This window comes from Chamaea fasciata, unplaced genomic scaffold (assembly GCF_029207755.1).
Source record: "Chamaea fasciata isolate MVZ Bird 193981 ecotype frontalis unplaced genomic scaffold, bChaFas1.0.hap1 SCAF_2, whole genome shotgun sequence".
NCBI lineage: Eukaryota > Metazoa > Chordata > Aves > Passeriformes > Sylviidae > Chamaea > Chamaea fasciata.
This window is the reverse complement of record NW_027094087.1, coordinates 84,338,423-84,347,703: the sequence shown is the minus strand read 5'-3', so window position 1 is coordinate 84,347,703 and position 9,281 is coordinate 84,338,423. Positions and strand designations below refer to the sequence as shown.

The window sequence follows — 9,281 nt, the reverse complement described above, 5'->3', positions numbered from 1 at the left end:
CACGTACAGCAAAAAAGTCAAATGAACAGTGAAAATATGCTGAGGGTATACTTGGGTTAGTTATAAACACTGATGAATTAAAATTATAGAAATGCTCCTCGGAAATTCTAGGACAATTTCTCCTTTTGCATCCAGTGGCGTGTACTGTCACTGCAAGAGGTTGTGTTAAAATGCATTTGTAGAACAAAACAGTTATTCCTCAGGAAATGACACCCACAGAGGCTACATTGCTGGGAATTTTTACCTTGGACTAGTTCTATCTTTGTCCCATGGTCTTGATGCCTATTAGAGGCCATAGTGGTATGACAGGAAAAGCATGGTTGGAGGAGATAGCCAGGAGATCAGTACCCAAAGCACACTTTGGATCTCAACTGCCAGTGTAGGTGCACTCCTGGGGCCCAGTGAGCAAGGAGCTGCCCAAAACTTAAATCTTTGTATGGGAAGCTCAGCTGTGGCACTGGAGTTTCCCAGGAATTAATAGCGGAACAGATTGGTTGGTTTGAAGTCAAAATGTAAATAACAGGCATGAAAAGCAGCCAAAGAATGTGCAAGAGAATAGAAGACAGTAACAAAACAAGTCTAAGATAAGGTACTCAGAAATAATGAAAAATGTATGGGGGAAAGCTAAAGGCAAAGGAAATACTTTCCTTAACATTTATTATATTATTGTCCTCAGAAAGATATGCTCATTTAGAAAAATCCTGTAAAAAAATCCAAACCATTGAATGGGAAAGGCTTCACTTACCCATAAAAAAACCTATAGCACTTTTTCTTTACATGGGATATCTGACTGCAGAACTTGTGATCAGAGATTCTGTTGAACATTTTTTGTCTGGTTTATCCCTTATTAAGTGGTAAGTGCTGGGGAAAGAAATGAGCCTTATCTAGTTTGCTACCTGCCTAACCGTTATCAGCTGGCATCAGGTAAAGAAATGAGCCTGAAAGAGTGAAGGATAGGTGCAGAGGCTGGAATTCAGTGAGGTCAAAGAAGTCACATGGATGGATGGATGGATGGATGGATGGATGGATGGATGGATGGATGGATGGATGGATGGAAGGAGTGAGAAATTTTCTTAATGCTTGTTTTCAAATGAGCAGCTCTAGCAGAAGGAGGATCTGCAAAGCGTGCTCCCCCAGAGGTGTCTCATGGCTGGATTCTCAGGTGTCTAATAAAGTAGAAGCAGTGATCTGAGTTTTTTTTCTCTCAGGTGGGCTATTCATAATATTTATCAGGTGCAATTTCCTGTGATTGATGGCTTCTGCTAACGCCAGGGGCCTCTCCTTGATTAGTGTGTTTTTTAACAATCTCTCTCTCTGCTTGTTAGGCTACTCCCATAAAAACTGGTTGGGTCTTAGTATCACTGTAGTTTTGATCTTCGTATCAAATTTGATTGAAATAATGAAATGATTTGAGAATTTGTGTGTTGGAGGGAGGTGTAATGGAGGTAAGGAACAAGGGGATAAACAGGACCAAACAGTCTAATACAACAAGATTGCGCAGAATTTTTTTCCTTTAGAAACCAGGCTGCAAAAAAATAGATAGTAATAAGATCTGAAAGAACATGATTTCTAGATTCTTTGCATTTTTGATTTTAATTCAGTTACTAGAGATTGAATGAAAAATTAAGAGTACCACCCAAAAAATGTGCAGCTGCTCCATGTCATTATTTGAGTGTTTTGCATAAAGTTTTTTTTCTGGAGTTTGATAAAGGAGGTGAGTTTAACTGCCTCCCCCTTTGCATTCCTCATAGAAATCTAGAAGTGCATCTTTAAATGATGTTTTGAACAAGAGAAGGAGGCTGCTGCCATGGGACTGGGAACTGAAGAAGAAAATACCTGCTTGACTGAGCTGCCCTTTTCATCCAGAGCAGTGTGAGACAAATTCACTGAATCAAAGCCTGAGCTCCAGATGCCTTGTACAGTTGGAGATGGCTTCCTGCCAATGAGTTTCCAAAGCAAACAAGGAAGAGCAAATTTGCGTAGCATGAAGGAAGGCAGTGAACAGGGTGGTTCCCTTCAGCATGGAAGGGAATGTTAAGTGCTTTAATACAATGTTGTTTTAGAACAGAACAGAGCCTGGAAAAAAAATTCATCTCTGATCTTAAGCTCTCTGAGCTTAACCAAGTTAGTCAATGACATTTTGGCTTGGGGTGGTGTAATACAGTGTCTGTGGCTTGCTTTAAGGCATGTGTATCCTTGACTTAAAGTGGTTTCTGATATCATAGAATCAGAGAATTATAAAATGGTTTAGGTTAAAGGGACCTTAAAGATCATTGGTTCCAACCCCCCTGCCATGGGCAGGGATGCCTTCCACTACATTAGGCTTCTCAGAGCCCCATCCAGCCTGGCCTTGAACACTTCCAGGAGAGGGGCATTCAGAACTTCTCTGGGCAACCTCTTCCGGTGCCTCACAACCTTCACATTAAAGAATGTTTTCCTCATATCTGATCTAAACCTACTCTCAGTTTAAAAACATTCCCCCTTGTCCTCTCATTACCCACTCTTGTAAATAGGCTCTCATCAATAACCAACCTAGCACTGAAGTAGATTGGAAGTAAACTCTAGGTCAGACTAGCTGGGGCCAAACAGACTCAAATGCCTTTGGCAATAAACCTTGATTGGCAAGATCTGCAGATCCATCAGCTAATAAGATAACTTCTAATGTCCAGCAAAGTGTACAGAGATTCCATGTAGGCAAACCCCGGATATACCCATTGGTATAAGATGCTTTCCATGTCTAGTATAGTGAAGGAATAATGGTGTTGAAAATAAGCATGATCTTAAAGAAGATTTTTTGTGTTGTTCTGCCTGCTTGCCGTATGTGCTTATCGACTTCAGGAGAGGTCTTTTCTGAATGCTGAGAACAGTTCCTGCCTTGTCACCTTCTCTTATACTGTTGGATTCAAGGATCTTAAAGGTCTTTTCCAATGTAACAATTCTATGATTCTATGCTGAGAGAGCTGACTGACCTCTTCATCTGTCTGCCACAGAAGCACCTGGCTCCAGTTAACAGTTTAGCAACCTCTGTTCTTGTTATTTGTGAATTTACTGCTGAAGGGTCCGTTTAAAAGGAAAAATAAATGAATATATCAGCTGTACAGCAGCCCATATGGGAATTTTATAACGGTATTACATCTTCACAGGAATAACTGTGGAGGATTGCTGATTGAAAACAATGGCTTCAGTTTGTTACAGCTGAGGTCTGGGTAGCAGGAGACTTAGTACAGGATTACAATTTGATATCTGAGACTGTGATTCATTCAGAGACCATAGTTCCCTTCTGTACTCTCGTCCGCCTGGTTATCCATTGAGCTAAGGAAAATAAACCGCAGAAACTTAATGAGAAACAAATGTTGTTGCTGAGTTGGTCTGCAGTGGCAAGCCAAACTGTAGAAATTACTTTGTTACTGTTTCAGTCACTTTACTTTTTAAAGGTAGTTAAATAATTCGGAGTTCTCTGTGAGTTATGAACTTTGGGAATGTCATCATAGACCTCATCATGTCCTACATGCAGGCTTGGTCAAGAAAACAAAAAACTGAAGGCAACAGCGTAGTCTCTGGGATCAGAGTGAGAGTCTACCAGTGGCAAATACAAGCATCTTTGAACAAGTAGTGGAAAGGATGTTTGTTACTTATGGCACACAACAGCACCGCGCCTGCAAACTGGGTACGTGAGGCTCTCCAGTAATTGTTTACTGTGATTGCATGGGAAAAGGGGAGTCCAGAAAAGGGCCAAAGCAGCGTGGTCTGCCTCCCTGTGTTGGATAGATGTGCTCCCTACAAAAGTGTGCTGGAATCTTGGGCATTGATACAACTACCACATGAAATGAGGTGCCTCAAAATTGGGCAATAAGGTGCAACTTCTCTGGGGTTTTTGCAGCTCTCTTGAATCTCTAAAAGGATCCAAGTTTCAGTTGCTGGGTGGAAGAGCAAATACCATTTCAAAGGGACCTGCAAGGGGATTACTGAGCTGCCCAACATGGTTCTAAAGAAAAGGGTCTGAATGGTTTAAATTGTGTTGGGGCCCAGCTTTCCGTTCGTGTTCTTTTTAATATCTTAGTACTAAAATAGCAAAGCCACTCCAAATTAATGCCTAATTTTTTTTTCTTTTGTTTTGGCAAGACTTGCCATAGAGATTCTAATAATATACATAGTAAAACCAATGCCTCCTAGTTTCTGGACAGTACACATATATACATGCATTACCAGAACTTATATATTTACATCTTTAGTGCTCTTCGAGAAAACAATTATTTTGGAAACAAAATGCTAGTACATCAATTTGCCATTCTGCCCATGTGGGCACTGGTTTTTTGCCTTATTAAAAACCAAAAACTAACTCACCATTATTTTTAAACTACAGATTTCTCTCATATTTTTATTCCCACTCTTCTAATGCTGCATAGTACAGAGTTTTAACTTGTGCACATTGATGCCACCTGATCCCAAAGTGTCTGTAGGTTCTTTTCTACAGCTCTGTCTGCATCATTATTGCTTTTTTGTGGTGCAGCATCTTAGAGTTGGTTGGGTTAAAATTCAGGGTGAACCCATTTTAGACAGGGTGTATATATATTTATATATAAAACTATTATTTATATGTGTTGTACATTCATACACAACCATATTTAAAACAGTGTTATTTCCAAGACTGGAAAAACCCCTTAACCACTGCAAGTATGGATTCAGTGTATTTCTTGTAACACAATAATACGAAGATGCAGGGACCTGTTATAGCATAAAACCCCAGCCACATTCCATTTTAGGAGCCTTGTATGTGAAAGTGTATTTTGGAATAATTTGTCACTTAAACAGTCCTGATGGTTCAGTGTGAATTGGGATTTTAATAGCAGCTCCCAGCTGAAATGAATGGTGTTTGCTTGACTGAGCATCTTTGAAAATTTTAAATCTGGTTGTATCCCTCATGGCCTTTTGGGTTCTCTGAGGAACAAACCCAACTGTCCTTGCAAGTCATCTCTGCTCAGGGGAAGGCAGACAGGTGATGGCACCTGGTGATCAAAGATGCCAAAGTCATCAGGGAGCTCTACAGATACCACTTTGGGAGCTCATTCACAGATACAGCCTGGAGCAGATTGTAAGCCAGAGCCATCTGTGTAATCTCAGGGATGTAAGCAAAGCTGAAGCCAACTAAATGAGAACATCAAGCTTTTCTAATACATCACAGCCTTAACCACAATATGGAAGTTTGCGCAAGTCTGTCTTTGCCAGATTGTCAACCTCAAGTGACAGCTGTCCAAGCAAAGGCTTGCAGCACTGTCTGACGTGCTGCACAGAATCCCATACTTCTTCATCCACCTTCATCAGCCAACAAAGAGGCAGAAGTCCAAAAACCTGATTTATTTAAAAATGTGAAATAAAATCCCAGCAGATCCAGAGCATCAATGACTGGGTACAGAGCAACAGCAGGCAGAATGAGGGGGGAGGAGGAAAAAAATGGAACTGATGCTATGGTTCTCCCAAGCTTCATGGTCAGCTGCTGCAGGTAGCAGTCCTCACTTGGCTGTCACTTGTCATTCAGCAGTTGCAGACTGCATTGGACTGAAGCCTTCCCAACAATTCTTGTTCAGTGCTGCAGTGGCATTGCCTCTGGGAGGAAATGGTAATGGGTGAGCTATCTCAGAAGCAGCACTGAGACCCTTGTGTTGCTCTTCTTTGTGTACTGCCTTAGATAGGGCACGCAAAACCTAAACTAAACAGTCTTTCCCCAAACCGGTAAGACTTTCTAGAGGGATCACCAGAGTGATCTCTCTCCCAGAACAGAGCTAGCACATTAACATCTTGGTCTTGAAGAAGGCTGTCCACAAGTACATAAGAAAGGGTTTTGCTAAAAATGATAAGCATCTATGTTTCACTGAGAGAAGTTACTGAGCAGAGAGAATCTTGCACATGACCTTGTTTGCTGGCTGATAAAGCCATGGAGAGAACCCAGACACCTGCCTTCAACACCCAAACCCGTGCTTCATCCTCTGAAAAACCCACTGTCTCCCATGAAATTATGGTCCACTCTGGGCAGTGGGGAACTGGTTTTCCTGGAAAACACATGCATTTTTCAGGGTTTTGTGCTTCTGAAAAAATAGCACATGATCTCCACAGTTCTGTAGTGTAAGTTCTGTAGCTGATAATACAGGTGTTTTTACTCCGTTACCCTCTGTGTTTCTCCCGCCATTTCTTTGGATTCTGGGTGGTGAAGTTGCTGAGAGAAGGAACATTACGAAACACAGAAATGTATAAAAAAATCAGTTCAAGCCTGTAGTGTGAGCATCTGCGGTAGGCAGAAATGTGAAGGCATGCCTGACAGCAAGTGTACACGCTATTACAGTGCCACACGGAGAAGAACAGCCAGGATTACCCCAACTGATGTCTCTGACATAGCACAGCACCATGCAAAAACCTTACTCACTTCATGCTGGCTGTGTTGTGCCTGAGGATCTCTGTGCTGAACCTCACCATGCAACTTAAGTGTGGGCAGAGCTACCAGCAGTCCCTGGCATGCCTGCAGCACCATCCACATCCACGCTTACCTGCAGCTAAGTATCATCAATTCATCTTAGCCAAACTGTGTCTGGCACTAAAAATGCAGGCCTAAATCCAGACACTGCTTACCCTCAGCTCTGTGGTAAGGACAAAGGCAACCCTTGGAGCATGTCTAGTCTTTCTCAGAAAGAGAGGAAATTCACACTGCAATCCACTGGGAAAAAGCATCTCTGCTGGTGCAGGAAAGTAGGATGCAACCCCCTGAGTCTTAATAATTCCTTGGGAAATGAAGGGCCAGTGATGTCATAGACAGTACGGGAAGGCTACAGTTTGCCCAGTCACCTGTGGTTATTTCTGCACTCAACCTCACTTTCAAGTTACTGTTGTCTCCTGAGCTCTGGAGTCCCTTAATCTTCAGTACAATTCAGTTGCAAGGCACCACATCCTTTCTTCCTTCAAATGTTTATGAGCTGCAACCTCTTATGAATAAATAGCTTCTTCACAGAAGGGTTTCAGTGGGGAAGATGTTTTACACTCTTACTTTAATCAGTGCATAGCCCATCAGGATGACTGATTAAATGCCTCAGTGTTTCCTCAGGTTGCTCTCTGAGAAGACTTGGTGCTGAGAAAGACCATATTTCTTCTTTGTTTACAGTGATGGCACTGACTTTTCACAGAGGAGCAGTTAATTTGAGGAGAACTTTGCTTCTATGGGACAATAGGTCAGTATGTCATACAACACTCTTCCTCTGCAGCCCCACAACAACAACTGGATGGGAGGAGATGTCTCTGCCTGACCGTCTTCCAGCTCCCAAATGGTTAGATGGTAAAGTGTGATTCCTTTTCAGCCTTCGCAAGATTTGAAGACAAATTTCAGGCTTTTCCTTCTGCTCATACTGAATGCAAATATCTGGACAACAAGCAGCGTCCTTCTGAAGAAGGAGGTGCAGAAACAGTCGGTCACTATGGTTAGGATGGCTTTGAAAGTCCTGTACCCTGAGCTGAGCTCTGTGTACCCTGATTTAGCAGGCAATTAACAGAACATTGAGACAAAGGTTTCCCACTCCACTGGGGAAGTCCCTGAGACATTTGCTGGCATGTGCAGCCCTGAGGTGATGCCAGGGTGGATGGCCTGTTCAAAGAGCTGCAGCTGAAATGCTGGCAGTAGCCACAGCCTTCCCTCCCAGTGCTCAGCCTAGCCTCTTTCTGTTTACACCTGGTTTGGGCTGAGAGCATTTCTCAAGGACAGGGAAGACCCCTGGGTGTGTCCACTCCTCAGGTTGTTGGGGTCTAACTGGTGGGGTTGGATAAGGGCAGCTCGGAGGAGCCTTACAGGCAGCTGCCCAGCAGGCAGAGGGAGCTTGTTCTTTGCTGAGGGAACGTTTTGAGGCTGAGCTGCAGCTGGACTGTCCTCCAGCACTTGAGCAAGCAATGTAGAGTTGACAGAATGCTGCCAAGCCCATGTCTCAGCGAGCAGGGTGGAGATCACCACCTCTGACAGGTGACCTCCACCTGTTTTGCAGGTGACTGGGGGCATGAGGAGACCACAGCAGTATGGCTCTGTGCCCACTGGCTTCCTTGAAGTGGGGTACAGACAATGTGAGTTTTGAAATCTGCATGGGTACAAAGGGCAGTGCTGCTGCATGCTGTTTAAATGTCCACCCTTCCTGCTAACTCTGTTCTTTTACTACCCTCTGAGAAGGATGGTTGGACCTGTCCCACAACCTCATACATCAGGGACAGTGAAAGGGAACCTCATCCAGCATGACAACAGAGACACCCCCAGCTTTGTGTCCACAGTCAAACCGTGGACCTGCTAAAACAAGACTTCTAAACCAATGGGGAGAGATAAACACACTTGGGAATGGGGAATCTTACCACCAGTCTTGTAAGCTGATTGCAGAGGAATCCTTCTCCAGCTATGCCTTGTCTCTCCTTGTTGGCTGCAGATGGATGCCAGCTGACTGTTTTAGAGAAGGCAGAAACTTCTGAAAGGATAAATTTAGATGAAGCCAATTCCCTCCTGAGAGCATAAGCTTGCATAGCTGTTGTCTGGTCCTTATGTTTTAGTAATGTTCTATTCGTCTCTCTGAAGGCTAAAGAGCACATACTCCTACTCTTTTTCAGTGATTGCTCAAAGACTTTCCTCACTTTAGGCAACTGCTGGAAAAAAAATCATCCAGCTGAGGGCAAGAAGAGGAAGTGCAAGGCTGACTGAAAGGAGAGGGAAGGAGCTGAAACTTTGAAGAGTGGCACAGGAAAGTAGAACAAGAGTCATTGTCCACAGAAATATTTATTTATTCGAAGTCATTATATACAAACTCAAGACAGCTGTTGGCTTTAATTGCGGGGGGGGGGGGGGGGGGGGGGGGGGGGGGGGGGGGGGGGGGGGGTGTCTGTGATTGGTAACGGTCTCCATCTGTAACCAGTGAAGGGATTATTTTACAACTTTTTATGGTTTTGTTAAGGATTTTTAAACTTTATTCCAGGAAAACTGGTAGGATTTAGTCACAAACACTTTTTACATTTTTAACTGAACAGAGCCAGTGTAAATATCCTACTAATAAAAAACTAGAGTCCCCAAAGTATTGATATACAAGTGGAAATGAAATTAATAGTAAGTATAAGGTAGACTTTATCGGTATTTAAAGACTGCATTTAATTCATTTCAGTAAATAACAGATTGGATAAAATTATTTACAGGTCTATGAACAGTTTCAGTTGAAATGAAACAAAACCCCAATAAAATAATCACACGGTAGAGTGATTCAGTGTGAGCTGCTTACTGT

General features: G+C 42.9%; 1 long non-coding RNA gene across 1 annotated transcript; it reads right to left on the bottom strand.

Moving 5' to 3' along the window:
* Positions 1-5,340: 5,340 nt before the first annotated feature.
* On the bottom strand, positions 5,341-8,760 carry LOC136286048 (uncharacterized). Its single transcript, XR_010719709.1, has 2 exons — positions 8,371-8,760; positions 5,341-7,424 (listed from the first exon to the last, which is right to left on the bottom strand). It is a non-coding gene; the product is annotated as an uncharacterized lncRNA (long non-coding RNA).
* Between the last annotated feature and the right edge of the window lie 521 nt (positions 8,761-9,281).